This window comes from Tamandua tetradactyla, chromosome 7 (genome assembly GCF_023851605.1).
Source record: "Tamandua tetradactyla isolate mTamTet1 chromosome 7, mTamTet1.pri, whole genome shotgun sequence".
Lineage (NCBI taxonomy): Eukaryota > Metazoa > Chordata > Mammalia > Pilosa > Myrmecophagidae > Tamandua > Tamandua tetradactyla.
Window position 1 is genome coordinate 126809355 of NC_135333.1, and position 14814 is coordinate 126824168.

Sequence of the window (14814 nt, forward strand, 5' to 3'; positions counted from 1 at the left end):
GAGAGGGATCTATGTACATTTGGACCACTTCCTCATGTAACTTACTTGTGCCTTCTGGACCTGCTTGAGCCCTATCTCCAATATACTATTTTCATTTTATGATCGAGTACTGCTGTGCACACTCAATTTATGGTTTGGTGGGTCAAATAATACCCAGCTCATGATGGGCAACTCATGAGTCATGGTAACTTGGTGGTCTATGGTTAACCATTCACTCTCTACTAAGGCCTAGTAGTAGGCTAAAAGCTGTTTCTCAAAAGGAGAGTAGTAATCTGTTGTAGATGTTAAGTCTTTGCTCCAAAATGCTAATGTCTGCATTGTGATTCTCCTATAGGGGCTGTCAAAGGCTCCAGATACTGTCCCTATTTGCCACTGACACTTCTAACACCATTGGCTCTGTTGGATCATATGGCCCAAGTGGCAGAGCAGCTTGCACAGCAGCCTGGACCTATCACAGAACCTCCTCTTGTTCTGGTCCCCACTCAAAGCTAGCAGCTTTTCTGGTCACTAGGTAACTAGGCCTGAGTAGCACACTAAAATGAGGAATATGTTGTCTCCAAAATCCAAAGAGGCCAATTTGTCATTCTGCCTCTTTTTTGGTCTTAGAAGGGGTCAGATGCAACAGCTTATTCACCTTAGAAGGGATATCTCAATATGCCACACTCTACTGGACACTAGAAATTTCACTGAGGTGGAAGGGTCCTGTAGTTTTGTTGGATTTATCTTTCATCCCCTGACTCACAAATGTCTTACCATTAAGTGTAGAGTAGTTGCTACTTCTTGCTTATTAGGTCCAATCAGCATGATATCATCAATATAATGGGCCAGTTTGATGTCTTATGGGAGGGAGAAACAATCAAGGTCCCTGTGGACAAGATTGTGACATAAGACTGGAGAGTTGATAAACCCCTGAGGTAGGACACTGAAGGCATACTGCTACCCTTGCCAGCTGAATGCAAACTGTTTCTGGTGGTCTTTTCTAACAGCTATTGGGAAAAAATCACTTGCCAAATCAATAGCTGCATACCAGGTACCAAGCAATGTGTTGATTTGCTCAAGCAATGATACCACATCTCGGATAGCAGCTGCATTGGCATCGCCACCTGGTTAAGTTTATGATAATCCACAGTCATCTTCCAAGACCTATCTGTTTTTTTGCACAGGTCAAATAGGAGAGTTGAATGGGGATGTGGTGGGAGTTATCCCCCTGCATCCTTCAAATCCTTAAGAGAGGCAGTAATCTGTGCAATCCCTCCAGAAATGCAGTATTGTTTTTTGTACCATTTATTATTATTATTAATTTATAAAATATATAAATTATTATTATATATTTCTTGCTTGGGCAGGTAACGGGAATCAAACTTGGGTCTCCAGCATGGCAGGTGAGAACTCTACCTGCTGAGCCACTGTGGCTTGCCCGCACCATTGCTTTTGATTCACTGTTTTGCTGGGTAGGGGCAGTTCTAGTAGCCTTTTCTGCCTTACTAGCCCTCGCTCCATAAGTCAGAGAACCAATGTGGGGATTCTGCCAGTTGCTGAGTATGTCAATTCCAATTATCCATTCTGGAATTGGGAAAATGCCCACAGAATGGATTCAGGGACCCAGTGGACCCATTGTGAGACAGAACTGAGCTAAAACTCCATTGATTACCTGACCTACATAAGCCCCTACTCTGACTGGTGGATCAGAGTGATGTTTTGGGTCTCCTGGAATTAGGGTCACTTCTGAGCCAGTGTCTAATAATCCCTGAAATAACTGATCATTTCCTTTTCCCCAATGTACAGATACCCTAGTAAAAGGCTATAGGTATCCTTGGGAAAGGCTGGAGGAAGACTTTAAAAGTGTAAATATTGGGCAGCGTAAATGTGTCCTTCCCCAAAGATACCCAGCCTTCCCCTCATTCTAGGAGCTCTGGATATGCAAACTGCCTCAAGTCTGGCAATTGATTAAGTGGCCATGATTCTCCATTTTTGTAATTCAAGTTAGACTTCTGTTCACTTGACCTAGAATTCTGCTTATACACCTCAAACAAGAATTTAGTAGACAGCCCATCTAGTTTAATTCTAGTTACGCCATGTTCTACTATCCAATGCCACAAGTCTCTGTGAGTCAGATTATTCTGACTGCTGCTTTAGGTCTGTTGTCCATTATGGTGGCCATGCCCATGTTGTCTATGATCATTAACTGTCTCCCTATGGCTTCTACCAACTTAGGGTCTGATCATCCTCATTGTATTTACAGATTCCAGCTCAGTGACAGCAGTCTCCACGGTAATATCTGACCTAAATGTAATGGGAAATACAGATCTCTTCAGGGATGATGAAGCTAGTCTCACAAATTTATTTCTCAAGGCTCGGTTGAAAAATGTATCCTCTTGACATTCCTGGGGTGTTTGAGGAGGTCTTCCATGAAAAATCCACTCTACCATTCCCATCTCTCTAAGCCTCTGGATTCCTTCATCTACATTGTACCATAGCAGTTCTGTCATGTTGACCTTAGTAATGTTGGCCACCTTTTGATCCATGTTTCAGCCAACCATTCGAACTGTTAATGTCCTTTCTGGCCCCTCGAGGTATATTACTGAATGCAGAATGTTTGCTTAGTGTGTCCATATCAATAAACTTCAGCTTGATCCAACTTCATATTCCTTCCACGTTTATCCCACACCCTTAATATCCATTTTGACACAAATTCCCCTGATTTCCATTTATATAGATTGGGAAACTCATGTAGTTGTTTTGAAGTATAGCATACCTCCTCATGGGTCACACTTTGTACCTCAACTTTCGGGACCTGTTGGGACTTTACTTATAGTTGAAGTAAGGAGGGTTGTTGGGGGTGGGTCCAGAAAGAAATTAGAAGTATCTTTCAAGCTAATTACTTCAGGGCATTTTCATTGCAGTTTCACTAGATAAAACAGATTAGTTGCTCCAGACAGAGGAGCGAGGGATGTTTCCACAGACGAGGTGGTTACAGGGGAGCAGGGAGTGCAGGGCTAGTTGGAGGTTGGATGGCAGACTCCTCCCATGAGACTGGAGACTAGGAAGCCGCTTACTTAAGGCAGGCTGGAGGTTGTGAAGCTCTTTCCTCAGGGCAGTCTATTACAGATCTATCTAGCAAAGGCTCAGCATGTTCCAGAGATCCTGTCTCCTCTTTATTATCAAGCTATATATCAGCGTCCCACGTTTCAGGATCCCATTCTTTTACAATCAAAGCCCTTGCTTTAACAGCAGACACCATGCAGGGTGAGATTTTAGTTTACATTTTAAATCTGCCGCTTGCATAATGAGGCTTTGTGTCTGGTTTTCCGAGATCTCCAGTCTGCGACCACAGGAAATAACATTTTCTTTCAGGGCTCGCATAGAAACTTTTACATCATTCATACAATGCTGAAGTTTCAAATTTGAAGCCTTCAGCTCATCCCTGTCCCTCATCACTATATCCAGCATATCTAACAACAACCGGCCAACTTCATTATACCTCTTAATTCTGCCTAACTCCATAAAGGTGTCAAAAACATTCTCACCCAGAACTTGGCTTTGTATAAGTGTACAGTTAGCAGAATCTAATGGTGATATTTTGAGTATCTCCTTTGCCAACTCACCCCACGAATTGTCAGTGTCATCTTGATTATTGGAAACAGAGTCAGTAGTGCCTCTGAGTCTAATGAGAATAAACCACCAATTGTAAAAATCCTTTTTTAAGATTCTGTTTCTCAACTCCTGGTAACAAGCTGTGGTTATTCAGCATTCTCTAATGAAACAGAAGCAACAGGAGAGAGCTGTAAATATGAGATTTATAAAGGTGTCTCATGCAACTGTGGGAATGGAAGAGTTCAAAATCCGTAGGGCAGGCTATGAAGCTGGCAGTTCCAATGAAGGATCTGGTCAAACTCCAGAGAAGAGGCTTGCTGGCTCAAGAAGCAGTGAAAGTCTCTTTCTTTCCTGAAAAACCTTCAACTAATTGGATTGACTCATTGTGGGAGACATGCCTTAGTTGTTGTAGATGTAATCAACCTCTGATGCAATCAACTGACTGATGATTTAATAACCTGTCTTCTAGTTTATCAACAAGCCACAAAATATTCTTGCAGTAGTGGTTAGGCCAGTGCTTGCCTGACCAGATGACTGAACACCATCATCTGGCTAAGTTGACACCAGAACCTAATCATCACAGTTAGGAAGAAAAGACATGAGAGAAATGATAAATAGAAAGATAGGGAAAATAAGAAGCAAGCAATGATAAATACAAAGAAAGGAGAAAATGAGAAGTAAGTGTTCAATCTTCAGAAAGAAATCAAGGAAGAAAGGAAACCAGCCCAATATCTAGAGTACAGGATAGGTTGTTTGACCAGGAAAAATCCACCAAAATGGAAACATGGAAAACGACAAAGAAAGATACCATAAGAAACCCTCTAGTGGGGAAACATCACTGGGAGCAAAACACAAAATAACAAAGAAAAGGCTAGAGAAGGGAAAGCACAAGTGAGTCTACCTGAGGCAGTAAACAAGTTTGCAAAGCAGAACAATGAAGAAACTATAAAGTTTGCTGGAGATAAGTACTTAGCCAGGCAAATGGCATGGGTTATTGCAAAGACCTATATTGAGAAAGAAGGTGATTGAAGGCCAATAGAAAGATCTATGGAAGCACAGAAAATTATTACTGGAATATGCTGTATTAAAAGAAGAAAGTGTGTTAACAATGATTCGAGAGGATATTTTAAAAATACATTCTCAGGGTGGGCCACCGTGGCTCAGCAGGTAAGAGTGCTTGCCTGCTTATGCCCGAGGACCCAGGTTCGATTCCCGGTGCCTGCCCATGTATATAAAAAAAACAAAAAACAAACAAAAAAATACATTCTCAAAATTGATTTTTGGTTTATGTTTAAATCATAATGTTTGATTATGAGTGTTTGAATTTACATAATCTTATTTACTTAGTACCTCATTCTTGTCATATTCAAGTAACTGTAAGAGTGTGCTGAATGCCTATAGGTACTTAATGAAGAAAATTGGCTGCACCACAACCATTAAAATGATTTAAAAAATGATTTAAACAATTACCTTAATAATTTTGATTTTGATGCAGGAGCTATTTTGTCTGCAAATTCTGTATTTCAGATTATAATAGAGAGAGGATATGGTTATACTTTATGCTCTGAAATTTATATCACCATACAAAATGTGCATCATATATCTTGTCTAAATAATTTTTAGCCCACAGCATGCTTGGCTTAAACGAAAATAAAAATAGTGACTTGCCTATACATTTAAAAAAAAGAGTAAGTTTGATAGACTACGTCCTTGTCATGTTGGGTGGCCCTTAATGGGTGAATAATACTGCATTGTGCATAAATTCTGGGCCTTGTATGGCAGAAGAACTTGGAATGAGAATTAGAAAACATATACAAAAATGCTTTATAAACCTGCCATCCCAGAGACCTGGGTTGATTCCTGGTGCCTGCCCATGCAAAAACAAACAAATAAACAAATTTTATAAATAAAGTATTTTCTTCACAATTTTTTATCACAATTAGACTTATTCTCCCTCTTTTAAATCAACATATCATGCACAGCCAGCATTTTATCTTTCTTTTCTGCCTCCAAAAAGCAATAAAAATATTGCAAATCCCATTTGATTTTTTACACATTAAATATAAAAAAATTGATGTTTCGTTTCTTCTGTGTTTCAGTGCATAGCTCTCTTTCCAACTACTTTTCCTTAGAATGTGCACACCTTAAATAACTGATTTTTCAAAAGTATGAAACAATTTTCCAGATTTTGAAAACAAAAATTAGCATGCAAGATGGCTTTTGATTCCTTTTTTAAATCTCATTGTCACTGTTGCATCTATGTGTTCCCTTTGGATGTTAGCTAATTGCCTAAATATATATATATATAAATACATAAAACCAGAAACTCTCAAATAACCAAAATGGGTTATATTACCTTTTTTTTGGACTCTTTTTGGTTTTCTTTCTTTCTTTTATATTAAAGCCATTTTATTGAGATACATTCATACACCATACAATCCATCAAGAATATCATCAATGGCTCACAGTAAATTCACAGAGTTGTGTATTCATCATCACAATCAATTTTAGAACATTTTCACACTCAAAAAAGAAAAATCCTATACACCTTATACCTCTATATTATTTACACTTAGCATTGATGTGATACAATTGTTAACTATAGTCCACAGTTTGCATTTTTATTCCATGTACCACCTGTCTATTAACAGCTTGTAGTAGTGACGTACATTTGTTCTACTTCATAGGCGAACATTCTTATATTTATACTATTAATCACAATTGTTGTTCAAAAAAGTTCCTCCAAGACTCGTGTTTTATCTTCTAGCTTTCTTTTTAGTGACATACATGCTCCTAAACTTCCTTTTTCAACCACAATCACACGCATAATTCAGCGCTGTTAATTACACTCACAATAATGTGCTACCGTCATTTCTTTCTATCTCCAAACATTTACAATCAACCATATTAAAAATCATGCATAGTTTAAGCATCAGCTCCCCATTCTCTACCTTAATTCTATCTCTTGATAACCTGAATTCAAGATCTTAACTCTATGAGTTAACTTATTATAATTAAACCTATTAGTGAGATCATACTATATTTGTTCTTTTGTGTCTGGCTTATTTCACTCAACATAATGTCCTGAAAGTTTATCCATGCATACATGTGCTTCAGAACTTCACTCCTTTTTAATGCTGAATCATGTCATCATATGTATATACCACATTTTGTATATCCATTTATCAGTTGAAGGACACTTGGGTTGCTTCCATCTTTTTTTTTTTGCAAATGTGAATAATGCCCTATGAACTTTAATGTGCAAATGTCTGTTTGTGTCCCTGCTTTCAGTTCTTCTGGGTATATATCTAGTAGCTGGGTTGCCCAGTTATATGGCAATTCTATACTTAACTTCCCAAGGAACTGCCAAACTGTCTTCCACAGTGGTTGTACCATTTTACATTCCCACCAGCAGCAAATGAGTGTTCCTATTTCTCCATATCCTTTCCAACACTTGTAGTTTTGTTTTTTTAAATAGCGGTCATTCAAGTAGGTGTGAAATAATATATCATTGTGGTTTTGATTTTGTATTTCCCTAATAGCTAGCGATGTTGAGCATTTTGTCATGCACTTTTTAGTCATTTGTATTTCCTCTTTGGAAAAATGTCTATTCAAGTCTTTTGCCCATTTTTTAAGTTGGACTGTTTGTCTTCATATTGTTGAGTCATAGGATTTTATATTTTATATCCTACATAATAAACCCTTTTCAGACATGTGGCTTCCAAATATCTTCTACCATTGAGTAAGCTGTCTTTTCATTTTCTAGGCAAAAATCTTTTGATGCAAAACGTTTTTAATTTTGAGGAGGTCCCATTTTCTATTATTTCTTTCATTGCTTGTGCTTTGGATCTAAGGTCTAAGAAACTATTATGTACCACAAGATCTTTAAAATGTTTCTCTACATTTTCTTTTAGGATTTTTATGGCCCTAGCTCTAATGTTTAGATTTTTGATCCATTTTGAGTTAATTTTTGTATAAGATGTGAACTAAGATTCCTTTTTCATTCTTTTAGATATGGGTATCCAGTTCCCCCAGCATCATTTGTTGAAGAGACTGTCTTGTCCCAGTTAAGTGTATTTGGTAGGTTTGTCAAAATTCAATTGACAATAGATATGAGGGTCTATTTCTCAACTCTCAATTTGCTCCATTGGTCAATTTATCTATCTTTATGCCAATACAAAGCTGTTTTGACCGCTGTGGCTTTGTAATATGCTTTAAAGTCAGAAAGTCCTCCCACTTCTATCTACTTTTTAAAGATGTTTTTGTCTGTTTGGACTCCCTACCCTTAAAAAAAAATTGACAATTGGCTTTTCCATTTCTGCAAAGTAGGCTGTTGGAATTTTGATTGGGATTTCATTGAATCTGGAAGGCATTTGTGTAGAATTGACATCTTAATGATATTTAGTCTTCCAGTCATGAACATGGAATGCTCTTCCAATCACAGGCTTACTTTGATTTCTTTTAGCAATGTTTGTAGTTTTCTGTGTACAGGTTTGAACTTATTCATAGATACTTGATTCTTCTAGTTGCTATTGTAAATTTAATTTTTCTTCTTGATTTCCTCCTCAGATTGCTCATTATTAGTGTATAGAAACACTATATATATATTTTTACATGGGCAGGCACCGGGAATCGAACCTGGGTCCTCAGGCATGGCAGGCAAGCACTCTTACCTGCTGAGCCACCGTGGCCTGCCCTAGAAACACTATATTTTTGTGCATTGATTTATATTCCACCAGTTTTCTGAATTCATGTATCATGTCTAGTAGCTTTGTTATAGATTTTTCAGGATTTTCTCTATATAGGATCGTGTCATCTGCAAGTACTGAAACTTTTACTTTTTGTTTCCAATTTGGATGTTTTTATTTCTTTTTCTTGCCTAACTGTTCTAACTAGAATTTCTAGTATGATGCTGAATAACTGTGGTGACAGAGAGCATCTTTGTCTTTTTCCAGATCTTAGAATGAAAGCTTTTATTCTTTTGCCATTGAGAATAATGTTAGCTTTGCACTTTTCATATATACCCTTTATCATGTTGAGGAAGTTTTCTTGTATTCCTATCTTTTGAAATGTTTTTTTATCAAGAAAGTATACTGGATTTTTTTTTTTTCAAATGCATTTTCTGTGTCAATGGAGGTGATCGTGTGTGGTTTTTTTTGCCCTTCAATTTGTTAATGTGGTGTATTGCATTGATTTTCTTGCATTGAATCACCCTGCATGTATTGACTAAAACCCACTGGATCATGTTGTATAATTCTTTTGGTGTGCTGGTAGATTCTATTTAAAAATATTTTGTGGAGTATTTTTGCATTATATTCATTAGGGAAATTGGTCTGTAACTTTTTTTTCTTGTAGTATCTTTATCTGGCTTTGTTATTAGTGTGATGCTGGCTTCATAGAGTAAGTTAGGTAGTGTTCCTTCCTCTTCAATTTTTTGGAAGTGTTTGAGCAGGATTGATATTAATTTCTTTTGAAGTGATTCCTCTGTGAAGCTTTCTGGTCCTGGGTTTTTTGACTGATTCAATCTCTTTACTTGTAATTGGTCTAATGTGGCCTTCTACTTCTTCTAGAAAAACTGTGCATTCTTCATGTGTTTCTAGGAATTTGTCCATTTCATCTAAGTTGGCATATAGTTGTTCATAGCATCCTCATGATTCTTTTTTTATTTCTGTACTGTCAATATTAATGCCCCCCTCTCATTTCTGACTTTATTTATTTGCATTTTTCTCTCTCTTTTTCTTTATCAGTCTAGCTAATGGTTTGCCAATTTTATTGATCATCTCAAAGAACAACTTTTGGTTTTGTTGATTACCTTTATTGTTTTCATGTTCTCAATTTCATTTATTTCTGCTTTAATATTTATTATTTCTTTCCTTCTACTTCCCTTGGGATTAGTTTACTGTTCTTTTTCTAGTGCTTCCTGTTATGCAGTTAGGTCTTGGATTTTAGCTCGTTCTTCTTTTTAAATGTAGACATTTAGGGCTATAAATTTCCCTTTCAGCACTGCCTTTTCTGCATCTTATATGTTTTGATATGTAGTATTCTCAATTTCATTCATCTCCAGATATTTACTGATTTCTCTTGCAATTTCTTCTTTGACCCTAATTGTTTAAGAGTGTGTTGTTTAACTTCCGTATATTTGTGTATTTTCTGGTTTGTGTAATTTCTGCTCGTTATTGATGTCCAGCTTCCTTCCATTATGGTTGGAGAGAATGCTTTGTACACTTTCCGTGTTTTAAATATTTATCAAGACTTGTTTTGTGACCCAACATGTGGTCTATTCTGGAGAATGATCCATGAGCAGTTGTGAAGAATGTATATCCTGCTATTTGGGGGCACAGTGTTCTATATATTTCAGTTAAGCCTATTTCATTTATCACTTAATTCACATTCTCTGTTTCCTTATTGATTCTGTCTAGGTGTTGTATCTATTGAAGAGAGTGGTGTTTTGAAATTTCCAACTATTATCATAGAGATGTCTATTTCTCCCTTCAGTATTGCCAGTGTTTGCCTCATGTATTTTGGGGCATCCTGGTTAGGTGAATAAATATTTATGATTGTTATTTTTTCTTGGTATCTAATAGATAGTATGCTTCTTGGTCTCCTATAACTGTTTTCCATTTAAAGCCTAATTTTTTTCTGATATTAGTATAGCTACCCCAGCTCTTTTCTGGTTGCTGTTTGCATGGAATATGTTTTTCCAACTTTCACTTTCAACCTAACTCACGAAGAGAGAGGATTTTTATTCTCAGTCTGGCGGTGGATCCCAGTGTGGCCTACTGTGAGATTGGGGTACCACACAGCAGGAAGAACAGAAGGAAAGAATTCTTTTCATTCCTGAACTTTTTGGAGGACTCATTAAAATCCTTATTCTTTTCCCACACCCACATCTACTGAATCTGTTTCTCTGAGGTTGGGACCAACAATATATATTTTAATCAACAATCTAATTATTAGAGCACACCTGCTGGAGTCCTTTATGCAGAAGAAGACTGCCCTATTGCAGCAGAATGAGAAAATTTTTAATTAAAAAATAGTTTTGTTCAATGAAATTATACAACTCTAGGAGGGAAGTATTCTAAAATGGGACTGTTGACAGGGTATTAGTTAAAACACAAAATTTTGCTGTAAATATTAAATAGCTCAGTTCACCGCCTTGGAAATTATCTGTATATTGCCTCTGATGGTGACCTAATTTCTTTTTCCATTCACTCTGCTGCTTCCCATCCAATCTTAGGCTTCATTATCACACCCCCTTTTTATGTCATATACCCAATTTCTTTCCATCCTTTCTGGGCTTGTTTGTTTTTTTCTAATGGGCCCCAACTCTTACCCATCCAATTAAAACTCAATCTAGCCCTCCATGATGCTTTACTGTATTTGATGCTAAGTTACTTGTATCAACTCTGTTCACACATTTCAAGAAATTTCAGACTCTTTCTGACTTTTTAGTATAAACATCATTGGCTCAGACTCTGGCATTGCTGTGTCTATGCCAGACATTGGGACTCTATTTTACCATTAACTTTATAGTCCATCCCATTTTGATTTTTCAAATCTAGTAAATGTTTAGATGGACAGCTCAGAAATAAAGATAGTTCATGGACTTTTACCCTCCCTTTTTTCTTGTCGTTGGTGAAGAAATCCAATATTGCCTTTGTCCTTTTCATTTGTATGCTCATCAGCTTTCTGTTTAGCCAAGAAAAGAGAGGGCTTGAGAAAAGTGCAGAAACTGTGAAAGTTGTTTGCATTCTATTGAAATATTTCTTTAGCTGAAAGGGATCAAATCAATAAAATATGATGAAACCATATGCTCATTATTTCAAGGGAGAGCAGCTGCTTCAGGGAATATTGGGAGATTTATTAATTCTACCACTATTTCTCATTAAGGTTAGATATCTCCAAACCTTATTTCTTAAATAAAATGCACCTCAGTAGCAAAAGCACACTCTGATGATTTGAACTGATATTCTACTTAGTGTATTTCCATGATTACTTTTGTGGTAGACAGAAATTTGCAATCTGAAATTATTAAATAGACAGATACAATTCTTCCTATGGAAAAGATTTATAGCATCACCATGGTTTGGAAATGCCATAGAGGGATGAGTCTCAGCAAAGATGAATGCTTATTGCTACGGGCCATATGTGCATTTAATTGAGTTTGCAACTTTCCAGGCAAGATGCCAAATGGATAGTCTACCGTCTGGTAAGAAAGGTGATATGCTCTGTCTTCTTGTTCTCACCAATTTTAGATACAGCAGGAGACTCAGTCTTGTTCTTTAAGGCTTCTATCCAAGAAGAAAATCAATTAAGCAAGCAGACCCATACGTTTGTTTTGTCAAATAACCAATACATTTGTTTTAGGTGTTTAATTTATCAGTTTAAACTCATATGAAATCCATATATTCAAGGAAATTCAAAAGAGTGAAAAATTCCTTGCCTAAATAATTAGCTTAACTTACAAAACAAATTAAAAAATACATGAAGGAGACATTTAATTTAACCATGTGTTGTATTCCTTAAAACAAAACAAAGCAGAAAAATCATAGCAAATAATCAATAAAAACTCTAGAGGGAAATTTCAGAATCTCTAGAGAATGTAGTGGGGAGGTTTTAATAGGGCATATTATTGCATTATTCTTTTTCATATTACTAGAAGTCAAAATAATCTTCTGTTGCCCCAATTAAGAGAAAAATGTAATAGCTTTATTGAGGTATAGTTATCGTACAGCAAGTTACATGTATTTAAAGAGTACAATTTGATACATTTTGATATCAACAAAATTAAAAAAAATGAACACAACCATCAAGTCCAAAAGTTTCCTTGTGCTCATTAATAATCCCTCCTTCCTGCTTCTCTCCACAGGTCATTCTCAACCCATCACTGATCTGCTTTTTGTTACGATAGTTTGATTTAGTTTTTCTAAAAAATTATATCAATGTATTCAGCAGGCCCTCTTTTATCTGATTTCTTCTACACAGCATGATTATTTGGGAATTGATCTATATTGTTTCAAAAAAAACCAATAGTATAACTAGTTAATCCTTTTATTGTTTTATTGTTAAGTAATATTTCATGGTTGAAGGGCAATTTTTTAATTAACTTTAAAAATAGAGTTTTATTGTTAAGTAATATTTCATGGTTGAAGGGTTGCATGGTTGAAGGGCAATTTTTTATCCATTCATCTGTTGTTGCACATTTGTGCTATTTACAATTTCTTAACTATTAAATATAAAACTGCTATGAAAGTCTGTATGTAGAATTTTTGTTTATGGGTGATCACTTTTATTTCTCTTGGGTAAAACCCTTGGGTCATAAGGTAGGTTTATGTTAACTATTAACATATTAGTGAATCATTGTTTCCAGTTGCTCCAAATGCTCTGATCTAAATTTTGGTATTGTTGGTCTTTGATTTTAGCCATTTTATTGTGTCATGGTCAGGTTCATGTGTCAGCTTGGCCAAGTGGTGGTACCTGTTTTTCTGGTTGAGCAAGTGCTGGCCTGTTTGCTACCATGAGGACATTTCATAGAATTAAATCATGATCACATCAGCTGCATCCACAGCTGATTTCATTTGTAATCGGCCAAGGGGAGTGTCTTCTGCAATGAGTGATGCTCAATCTAATCACTGGAAGCCTTTCAAGGAGGATTCAGAAGAGACAGGCTCTCTTCCTGCTTTGGCCGGATAGCCTCTCCTGTGGAGTTCATCCAGACCCTCCATCTGAGTTGTCGGCTTCACAGCCTGCCCTGCAGATTTTGGACTGTGCCTTCCTACAGTTATGTGAGACGATTTTATAAACCTTATATTTGCAAGTGTTTCCTGTTGATTCTGTTTCTCTAGAGAACCCTAGCTAATATATATATTGGTTATATAAAGGGGGTAGTTTAATACCCAAAATAGTCTCTTTGTAGTTTTAATATGCATTTCCCTAATAACTGATGATGGTGAACATCTTTTCATATGATTATTTGCCTAAAATATACCTTCTTTGATACCAAGGCATATATATTTACATTTCTCAAAATTTTTTTTTGCATTTGGTTGTCTATATTCTTATTGAGTTGTAAGAGTTATTTATATATTTTGTATATGCATCCTTCATCAGATATATGTTTGTACATATTTTCTCCCAATTGGTAGCTTGCCTTTACGTTTTTTTTGGAATGGTGTCTGTTGAGTAACATTTTAAATTCTCATGAGGTCCAATTTATTGATTTTTGATGTAGTTTTTGCTTTTGGTGCCACATTAAAGAAACTTTCCAAATCCAAGGTCATTATGATTTTTTCCTGTTTTGTTCAAGAAATTTCAGAGTTCTATCCATGTCTTCCAGAATTGTTTGTTCAAAAGTTTATCCTTCCTTCATAGACTTGACTTGCAATATTTGTCAAAAATCAATTGACCACTATCCCATATTATCAACAGCCCCTTCCAACTTGAAAATGTTAGAAAGGGCATAGCGCAAATACCCCTAAAGAGTGGGAGAAAGATCAAAGGTGATGGTGGAGTTATACAGAGAAGGTCAGGTTTAACAAAGGAGTATGATATACTGATATTTCTTTTAGTCTTCAGTACCTTAGAGCAGCTAGAAGTAAAAACCTAAAATTGTGGAATTGCAACCCATACCAAACTCTGAAATCTGTTCTATAACTAATTGTTGCAATGTACTTTGAAATGTATTGCTTTTATGTATATATGTTATTTAAAGAGAAGGAGGAGTATGACAGAGAAGATAGGATTTAACAAATGAGTATGTCTGCTGAATCATTATATTGATATTTCTGTTGGTCTCCAGTGCCTTGGAGCAGCTAGAAAAAAAAATGAAAAATCATGGAATTGTAACCCATTCCAAACTTTAAAATCTGTTCTATAACTACTCATTAAATGTACTTGGAAATTAATTGGTTTTTTGTATATACATTATATTTCACAATTTAAAAAATGTTTACATAAAAAAACTTTTACAAATCAATTGATCATATTTTTTTGGGTCTATTTCTGGATTCCCTATTCATTTCCATTGATCTGTTAATCAATAATCTTTACACAAATAGCACAATGCTTTGTTTACTGAAACTTCATAATCTTTGAAATCAGATAGTATATGTTCCTCAACTTTGTTTAATGTTTTCAAAGTTGTTTTTTCTAGTACATTTCCTTTGCATTGTCATATAAATTTCAGAATCAGTTTGTCAAATTTTCATTTTTAAAAAACCT

General features: G+C 35.8%; 1 long non-coding RNA gene across 1 annotated transcript in view; it reads right to left on the reverse strand.

Moving 5' to 3' along the window:
• The window catches only part of LOC143690135 (uncharacterized), a 66197-nt gene that overhangs the window by 18876 nt on the left and 32507 nt on the right, over positions 1-14814 (reverse strand). The gene's annotated exons all lie outside the window — the stretch shown is intronic.